Below are 10,302 nucleotides of genomic sequence, written 5' to 3'. Positions count from 1 at the left end.
GCTTAGGAATGTGCAATGGAAACCAAACTAATTTTTTTCAAGCAACATTAGCATTCTTAACCCTAATCTCCTCCCATAACAAGGTAGCTTCAATGCAACAATACCATCAGTATTAGCAAGAATTATAATCTTCTTGCCTCATTTCCATCATTTTTCCTAAAGCTCCAGCCTGCCAGAAGTTTTCTACCTTTGAGACATAAGCATCACTTCAGGTCACCCAAAGAGACTCCCCCAGTAAGAAAACTCTTTATCAGCTGAAGAATGCACGCTTTGTTCCAAGACCACCTCGATAAATATGGAGAAACATATGCCTAAGATAAGATCTATCTAAATTTGTTTAATTATACAAATTTTTTGATTTTAGTTTATTTTAACATTTTCTTATTTTTTTAGATTTACGTCGATATAAAATTTATTAAGATTGATCATTATCAAATATTAAACATAATTTCACCTCTTTATTTAATTATTTTAATTTCATTTACACTTATTTAATTATAAAACCGCTTGAATTTTTTTAAAAATAGTTTTAATCTTTAATTATATTATTTCAAGAAAACTTTATCTGATACAAATTTATGTCGAGAGAATTGAATTCCATGCGAGGCATGTTTGATTTATTTCCAAAATCATTAGCCATGAATCTTGTACTTTAAAACCATCACATCAGTCAATTTATGAGTAAATACGGTAAATTCTCTCTATATATTTGAGTCAGCCTGAAGTTATATATAATAATAATAATATGTACTAACCAAACAATTTGAGCACGAAATGAATTATTATTTTTAAAATTTTGAATTAAAACATAAAAAATGTTAAGGTTATGAGTGTTTAATGTTAAATGATTAAAAGTTATAATTAAATAGATATAACTTTATACTTATCTTTTATTAATTAAAAAATACTTTTGTTTAAATTTAATTCTAATTTTATTTATATAATATTTAGGTTTATAGTCTAAATTTTAATTCAATTAATATGATTATTATTATATTAAAAATGTTATATTTTATTTCATAAGTTCAATTAAAATTAAATAATATTAATATTATAGTAAAATATCATTTATTATTAAATAATATTTTAAATAGTCAATAAGACTTTTAGGTTACAAAGAGATTTAAAATAATTTTAGTTACTAGTTTAAAGACTCAGTAGAAGATTTTTGTGGTAGAGATTGGACTTATATATAATGTTATATGGGGAAGAGTCTACACATTGTGTCGCATACCGTAACGTATCACTAAATTGATATACTGAAATGCTATAAACAAATTTATCTTTAAATAAATATTTAAAAAATATAAAGATTTGTTTAAAATTAATCATTAATTAAAATTTAATATTACTTTAAATAGATTTATAATTTAATAATTATATTTATTAAAAATAATAATTAGTTTTAATAATTTAATTTATTTAGAATTAATATTTTTAAATGATTTAGTTAAGAATGGTCATCATCGATCGTCACCGCCAGAGACCTTGACTCACCAAAAAACAGTCTACTACAAATCCAGCATTGCCGTTCACCGTCGCTCAGTCCCCGTCGCGCAACACCATTCGAAGGCAAGCTGTCGGCCAGTTTGGAGAATACAATCCCCGTTTTGCAGTTTTACAAAAATATCCTAATCGCGTTTCTAGTTTTCGTTTGTGTTTTACCCCGACCGTCGCCCAACCGTCTCCAACTGCCGGCGACTAACATGGCCGGAAGTTCTGGTTCGTCCCCAACCGCGGCCGCGTATAAGTCCATCTCTCGATTAACCGGTAGTCTCTTTCAATTGCAACGGTCGTCTTTTCCATTTGCAGGTTGCACGATTGGGTTATTAGGTTAGTTTTATTTTCGAAAGGTAAAATTACATTCCAACATCCTTATTTGTTTTTAATTTTGAATGGTTAAATTGCATGAAAAACCCCTATAGTTTCTCTCATTTATATTTCAGAGAAACGAATGTTTTTGTTTTAATAGACATGACTAAATTACACTATCCTCATACTTTTGTTTTAATTTAAATGGTCAAATTGCATGCAAACCCTCACACTTTTCTCTGTTTAGATTATAGACTTATAGGTTTTAAATCTTTTATAATTTTTACTTTATTTTTATTTTGATAATTGATTTTGAATTTATTCTTTAGTTTTAATTAACAATAATACTAATATTTTAATTTATTCATTAATTATTAATTTGATGCTAATAAAGTTGAATCTTAAAACTTTTAACTAACAATTATTTTTTTATTTTAACTAACAATAATATTAAATTTTAATTAATGGTTAATTTTAAATAAATCCTTATACTTTTTAATATTTACATAATAAAAACAAATTTACTTGTAGTGTATTTCGATACGTCGCTTTAGTAGTACGTTTGGTATGTGACGTACGCTGTAGAAATTTTCATTATATGAAGTATTAATATATATAAATTAAACATGCATTAAATGTTGTATTTTCCTAATATTTTGTATCCCATTTTAACATGAATGCATGACCATAATGAAGAGGGTATCGTTAGAAAGGACATGACAGTCGCCATAAATAAAGAGATTCGTTCAACAACCGTTGATAGGGCAAGCTGGAAAGTGATGTTGATAATTTACACTTGCGGAAACAGAACTTTCTCAGAATTATTCCCGGTTAAACTCCGGGTGCTTTTCTCGGGATACGATTAATAAAAAAAATTATCGATTTTGTTATTATTTTTTATAAAATCGGTAAAAATATAATAAAAAATATTATTATTTTATCAGTTTTGTTATTATTGAGCGTTATATCGGTTTTGTTAACATATATGATAAAACGCTAACTGTTTTGTTATTTTTTCTACCGATTTTGTTATTATTAGGCACTTTACAAGAAATGTTAAAAAATATTAATGTTTTATGTAGAAATAATAATATTTTAGATAATTTTTTATCGATTTTATTAAAAAAATAATAACAAAACTAATAATGTATTTCCTTAATCGTATATTAAGACTATCACACGATATAACTTCCCTTTCTCGGGCCATGAATCAACCAAAAAACTTCTTAAATAAATTAAATCTATTCACTTCATTTTTAATTTTAGTTAATTTGCAATACTTTTATGGGATATTTTGCTCGTAAAGTAATTCTTAAATGATTTTTTTCATGAAAATTAAAAGAAGAAGAATAGAATTAGAGGCGTAATGTGAAAATGACGGAACAAAACCGCTGGTGGTATTGATTCAAATGGAGCTGCTTGTTTCAATAACCCTTATACAGGGGGCGGTGGTGAAAAGCTGGAATTCCGTTTTTGGCTCAACTTTACGCCCTTCTTCGTTATAGGCTATATAGAGTACCCAATATGCATGCGTTAAAAGTTGTAAAATAAATGTAGAAATAAAAAGGGATATAGATACTTGTCGTTTCTACACTTACACGTTATATAAAAGATTAATTAGTCTAGAAACGAAAAAGGTTTATTCTTTTTTAATAGAAGTTTTATTAAAAAAAAACCCATTAGTTCTATTAAAAAGTGAAGATGTCTAATAGAAGCTTACAATTATTATTATAAATTAAATATATAATTTGGACAAATTTTTATAACATTAAAATTAGTCTCTTAATGACCATACATGAAAAATATTAAAAATTCAATTAAAAGACTCGAACAAAAAATAAATACAAACAAAGCTGACTGCATCTACAAACAAACCACAAAAGAGAATTAAATTATTGAAAGACCATCGAAAATAACAAATCAGAGCTGAGCGTCATGAAAAACTATCTAAGTACACATAAATTGTATTCAAATTCAATCGGAGGGTTCATAGCATGAAAGACCAACAGGATTTCAAATAAACATCATCTTGCAATTGTGTTGTCGTCAAATTCAACTATGAGAAAACATACAAATAAAAAGAATGACTAAACAATTGAAAATAAGACAAAAAATGTGTTTCAAAGACAGAAAAAAGTACCACAAACAAAAAAAAGGTAAAATTGGTGATCAACAACCAACATAAAAAATGATACCAAGGGACGGAGCCAAAATTAATTATTGACAGGGTCCAAAATATTAGAATATTTAAGAAAATATAACGATTTATTAGGTATTTAAATTTGAAATTCAGCATGAACCAAGCGACTTTAGTGATTAAAAGATTATTGTTGTCCTTGAGGTCTCGAGTTCGAACACTGTGTATGTAGGGGCATAAGTGTTCATTGTCATATAGTTGAAAGTCTTTGTACAGATACTACCTTGTATTAACCCTAAATTCATATTAAAATAACTTAAAATTCATATGACAACTTCTAATTTGTCTGATATTTAAACTTACAATTACCTAAATTGTAATTAGATAAAAAAAATTGTAATTACCTAGGGCCTCTTGAGCCCTAAGGGAACTCCATCACTGCTGATACCGTCGCGGGTTAAACAAAATAAAAAAATGTAATATATACTAGAAAACATCTCAACTTAAAAAAAAAAAAAAAAGAAGAAGAGAGCGGCTGAGAGAACACGAAATCTAAAAAAGAAGAAGAACGAAAAAGGATTATTTCTTTGACTGTTGCATGCATGTTTCGTATGAATCATTGAAAGAGAATTTATTATAGTTTGGTTGGAGAAATAAACTCCCATTTGTTTTATAGATTTATGATAATAATACTGTCACATTTAATGTATTAAATAAAATATATATTATAATTGAATATACTCGTTGACAAAATTTAATTCGTACCGAACATCATCATGTTGGTGCTTGAGACAAACTTTCGAAATATTAACGTACAACAGTCTTAATATACGATTAAAAAAAAGCATTATCGGTTTTGTTATTATTTAAATAATAAAATCGATAAAAATTTACTGAAAATATTATTATTTCTATCAGTTTTGTTATTATTGGGAGTTTTACCGGATTTGATAAAGCGCTACCGGTTTTGTTATTATTTCTATATGTTTTATTATTGTTGGACACTTTTACTGAAAATGTTAAAAAATTAATGTTTTAAGTAAAAATAATAATATTTTAGATAAAATTTTTATTAATTTTTTATTTAAATAATAATAAAATCGATAACACCTTATTTTAACATTATATTAAAATGCTACACTCTAGACCTTCCCGACAAACTTGGACAAAATAAATCACCAAATAAGTCATTTTAAAATGATAGCCGGTAGACCACATGTGACAACACCTAATGGCATCGTTTCATACTTGGTCCGAAGTTTATAACTAAACCAATTATCATAGAGGGGAAAAAGGCTTTGAGTTTATAACGAATTTTTGCTGTATGATCATTTCGTTAATCTTCAGTTAACTTGAAATTTAGACCATCTCCAAACTAATATTCTACTTCTCTTGTTATTAGGCAAAAATAAAATTCGACTCGACTTAAAAAATTAATTTTTTCAACTCGATTCAAATTGGCTTCAAGTTGTAATTTCATAAACTCGACTCGAAAAAAAAAATTTCAAGTTTAAATCGAATTATAAAATACAACTTGAATAACTCAAAACTTTTAGTAATTAGCATATTGATTTACAAAATCGAGTCGCATCCATCGATTTTGCATGATATATGTATATCATATATGAAAAAAATATAAATAAATATATAGCCATTGCATATATTTATAAAAAAATTTATTTAAATTGGAATCAAATAGTACTATAACATTATAAATATTTATAATTAAATTTAAATAAAAATTCGAATAATTGACTTGATTCGATTGAAAAAAAAATCAAATTCGAGTTATAAAACAAGACTTGTTAACTCAAATAACTCGTAAATTTATGACTCGACTCGACTCAATCGAACGCTGACCCCTACTTGTTATATTGTCATATTGGTTTAATTAATTTCTTATTTACTCTAACCAAAATTTATTTGATAACCTTTTTTTATAAATTAAACTAATAACAATAAATTTTATTAAATAACTTTTAATTATAATTTTAGTATATAGAATCTTTTAAATCTTTTTTTTTGAGATTTTAACTTTCATCTCTTATCAAAATATTAATAAATACTTAATTAACTCAACTAATTCATTCTTTTGTTCCCAAATATTTCATTTAAATAAAATTTAAAAGAAAAAAAATGGTGTTTTTTTATAATTTTCAAAAAAATATTTATGTTATTAATTAAGCGTTCTGTAAAAATGTTAATTTCGTTTTTTTTCATTATAATTATTTAACAGTGTTATTACTATGAGTAACTCAATTTATTAATAGTAAAAATTGAATGATATACTTTGATTAAATTAAAAATTTATGATTTAAATAAAAGTTTGAATTAAATTAAATTATCTAAAATGTAAATTACCCTCATTTCGTAGATGTAGTAATTGCTTTATTTATCTCGTGCTTGCTATTTTAACAAGATTATTCGGTTGACAATTCTTACTTTTCCTCAAGTCAGTTTTACTAAACTTTAGGCCCAAAGGCCTAACCATGCTTAATACCCAAATCGTAAATATTCTACGGCGTTTTTTTGTCAAAACACACTTGTCAGTATAAAAATCAACACTGTATCACTTGATTTTACATTCGTGTATCGAGGAAGTACATACTTAATTGGTTAATCAATTTACTTATCTTTATTCTTTTCGATCATAAATTAGATTCATTAAGAGTATTTTTTTCCTTTTCTTAGAGTTCTCCTCCACCTCCGAGTAGGATTAAGATTAAAATTAAGATTTGTAAAAAAAAAAAAAAAAACCAAGTTCTACCTTGGTATTGCCAAGCTAAAAAGCAAGCAGTGCCCTTTAAGTGGAACAAGACAGTTTAATCCTTAAACAGAAGGGTGGGGTCCAAAAGTACATTTGGTCACCCAAGTTATGGCTGTTTCGTCGCTCTGTGTCAAACCAAGTTTTTTAATTGACTAGACTAACCCCCCCACGTTTCTTTTCCAACTTGTTGAATATTGGTGCGATTCTGTTATTTTCGTCTTTTCATTTGAGTATTTATTTATTCTCGTTATTTATCTTTTTTTTTCTCGTTCTCCTCTTATTTAAAAACCTAACACTGGCTGTCTTCACACATTGCCATCTTCTCTGCTTGCTTTCAGACTCTGTTTAGTTCTCTACTCTCTTCAGGTATCAACGCTAGCCATTTAGAATTTGATGTTATATCATTTAATGTGCTTTTATTTGGCCATATCTGGGTCTAAAGTTTTTTCCCTGAAAAAATATGCTGAAGACAAACCAGACGAAGCTAAGAAAAAAATGGCTAATCAACAAAATGTGGTGGTTCTTGATGTGATATCACGTGGCGTAGGAATGTGCCTCCATCATCTCCTCCGGTGGCCAAGTCCTTTTCACCTCAAGACCTTAAGATGCTACTGATGAAGAAGTTGGAAACTGAAAAAGGAGGGGCTAAAATCAATGCCTGGTTGGATTCCATGAGAACTTCTTCTCCAACTCGTATCAGGTCTACTACTACTGCTTCCTTACCGAAACCGACGACCGAAGCTCCTGGATTGTAGGTTCTATTTCTCCATCAATAATCGTTACTTCCAGAATCCGATTCCTCAGCCGTTATTATTGTTACTGGTTAATGATTAACGACCCTTTCGTTTTTTTCATATCTATAATCTATCAGGTTCATCATCCCTCGGCTTTGAGCATGTTTGAGCAAATAGTAGCTGCATCAACAGGGAAGCAGATTGTCATGTTTCTTGATTATGACGGCACACTGTCTCCGATTGTCGAAGACCGGATCGAGCTTTCATGCCTAAAGAGGTTAATATCTTCGTTACTGCTGTTTATCGGCTATAAAACTCCTACTGATTCGTTCTTCGTCTCCAATCAGATGAGAGCAACCGTAAGAGAAGTTGCGAGATATTTTACAACAGCAATCGTGACCGGAAGGTGCAGAGACAAGGTACATTACAGTACTACCGTTATCTTACGGTTCATATACCTCGTGCTGGATTAATACAAGACGGACAATGTTGAATTGAATTGGTTTTGATGATAAAGGTTTACAGCTTTGTAAAGTTAGCTGGACTTTATTATGCTGGTAGCCATGGTATGGACATCAAGGGACCATCTAAAAGTTACAAATACAAAAAAGTAAGAGCGTCAATCCACTTGTGTAATTTCACTCGCGTATTGTACTTTTTTAAGCCCTTTTTACTCGCTAGTAAAAAAGATAAATATATTTCTTTATTTTTTTTTTATTTCCTTGTAATTTTACTGTCAACTGCCGTGTGTTATTTAGGGTAACGGGAGTTCTTTTCCAGGCTGCCAGTGAATTCTTGCCCATGATTGATGAGGTTTTTGACTCCCACCGTCAAATTTCATTTCAGAAAGGTAAAAGGAAGCAATCCATATTAAGCAAATTTGTTTTCCTTTTAAATTTCCAGGTTTACAGAGTTTTGGTAGAGAAAACAAAATCCATTCCAGGAACCAAAGTGGAAAACAACAAGTTTTGTGTGTCCGTGCACTTTCGCTGCGTCGATGAAAAGGTACACTACACAGCAAGCCATCTTTTGCCTTCCATTACGCTTAATTTTATGGTGCAATCATATCTGTGTTGAAATCGGAATATAACATTAAAAATTCGCCTTCCCGGAATTTCACGGTTGTTCTTTTGTCGTTGGTAGAGTTGGTTTGCCCTAGCCGACCAAGTTAGATTGGTGCTCGATGACTACCCTCAGCTTAAACTAACTCAAGGGAGGAAGGTATTAGAGATCCGACCCACCATCAAATGGGACAAAGGAAAAGCCCTTGAATTTTTATTGGAGGCTCTAGGTTATGCCAATTCAAATGATGTTTTACCCGTCTATATTGGCGATGATCGAACCGATGAAGATGCCTTTAAGGCTAGATTTAATCATAAAAAAATAATACATTAATCGAGTTTCTAAATCAATTTGTAATTAAACACGTTGCTTTTAATGAACAGGTTTTACGCGAGAGAAGGCAAGGGTTTGGTATTCTTGTTTCCAAATTACCCAAAGAAACAAATGCTTCGTATACTCTCCAAGAACCATCTGAGGCAAGATTACTAAACTTAGCTTCCATTTCTTGCTTTATTCTGATCATGTGTTATGGTTAATCTTGGGCTAACTTTTAGCATGTGTTGTTTGTTATCATAATTTTACAGGTTAAGGAGTTTTTGAGGCGTCTGGTAGACTGGAAAAAGTTGTCACACAGAGCCGCTAAATGTGCTTAGATTTACGCATTATGTTTAAACCCCCACCCTACATATATGATTAAAGCCTTGGAGGGGGAAGCAATTACTTAATAATGCATTTTTCTCGGTTTAGAGTGTAACACCCCAACTCGTATCCGACCCGGTTACAAGTTTGAGGTGTCACATTGACATTTCAAATCATTTACTTATATAAAATAGTGGAGAAATTCAGACTTAATTTAAATAAACTGAATAATTTACATATTTTAAATCAAAAAGGTTTACAAAGCCGATCAGAACATATACAATTCAAACTTTTTGGTAAATGCCAACTCTATTTACTACAACAAAATAACCTACATTTAAATTGTTGCTGATCTGATCTCTGATGATGTTATGTTGTCCCTACTGCTATCCTTTCTTTTCAGACTTCTTGGATCCTACTTGTGAAACATTCACACGCTAAGTCAAAGACTTAGTGAGGCATAATATACAATAGTGAAATCATGAAATATGCAATCATATAATATCAGAATGTAATAACAGTCATCATATATCTACTCAACAATAACACATGATCATGCATTTAACAAATAATAACATGTCACCTCATAAACACATTAATTCTTTTTATATCTTTGGTTTGTCCATGTACATTACTGAGAACTTAAGGTATGTGAGTGCATTGAGGTTGTGCACAAATACTGTCACCACAACTCGTATAAATTTGCACTGATTGCCATATAAAATATCCCGAAAGACCTCCTAGAATTGTCCCGAAAGACCTCGTATGTAACATCCCAAATCAGGGTCAGTGACTAAATGGCAAATTTTGAAAATTTTGGGCTTGATTTTGAAACAAGTTAAAAGTTCAAGGATTTAATTAAGAATTTTATTCAAGAGGATTGATTGGTAAATATAAAAAGAGTGGAAGGGCAAAATGGTCATTTGATAGCAAGATTTTTTTAGAGGAATTATATTATCCCCACGTGGGATGAGTAGAAGAGAAAAGAGAAGGATTCCAGAGTTTTCTTCTTCTTCTTCTTCTTCTTCTTCTTCTTCATTCTTGCGTGAAGCCAAAATAAAAGGTGAGTTTCTTGTTGGTTAATTATTTGCTAAATTTAAAGTTGGGTTATAATTCTTAGTTGATGTATAAGTTTAAGGAAAGCTTAAGTT

At 29.6% G+C, this 10,302-nt stretch overlaps 1 pseudogene; it reads left to right on the top strand.

Annotated features, from left to right (window-relative positions):
- Positions 1-7,198: 7,198 nt before the first annotated feature.
- LOC120176338 lies at positions 7,199-9,287 on the top strand (annotated as a pseudogene).
- Positions 9,288-10,302: the final 1,015 nt, after the last annotated feature.

The sequence above is a fragment of the Hibiscus syriacus genome, unplaced genomic scaffold (assembly GCF_006381635.1).
Source record: "Hibiscus syriacus cultivar Baekdansim isolate YM2019G1 unplaced genomic scaffold, ASM638163v2 tig00112236_pilon, whole genome shotgun sequence".
NCBI classification, from domain to species: domain Eukaryota; kingdom Viridiplantae; phylum Streptophyta; class Magnoliopsida; order Malvales; family Malvaceae; genus Hibiscus; species Hibiscus syriacus.
The sequence above is the reverse complement of the archived record's forward strand: the minus strand, read 5'-3'. Positions and strand labels throughout refer to the sequence as shown.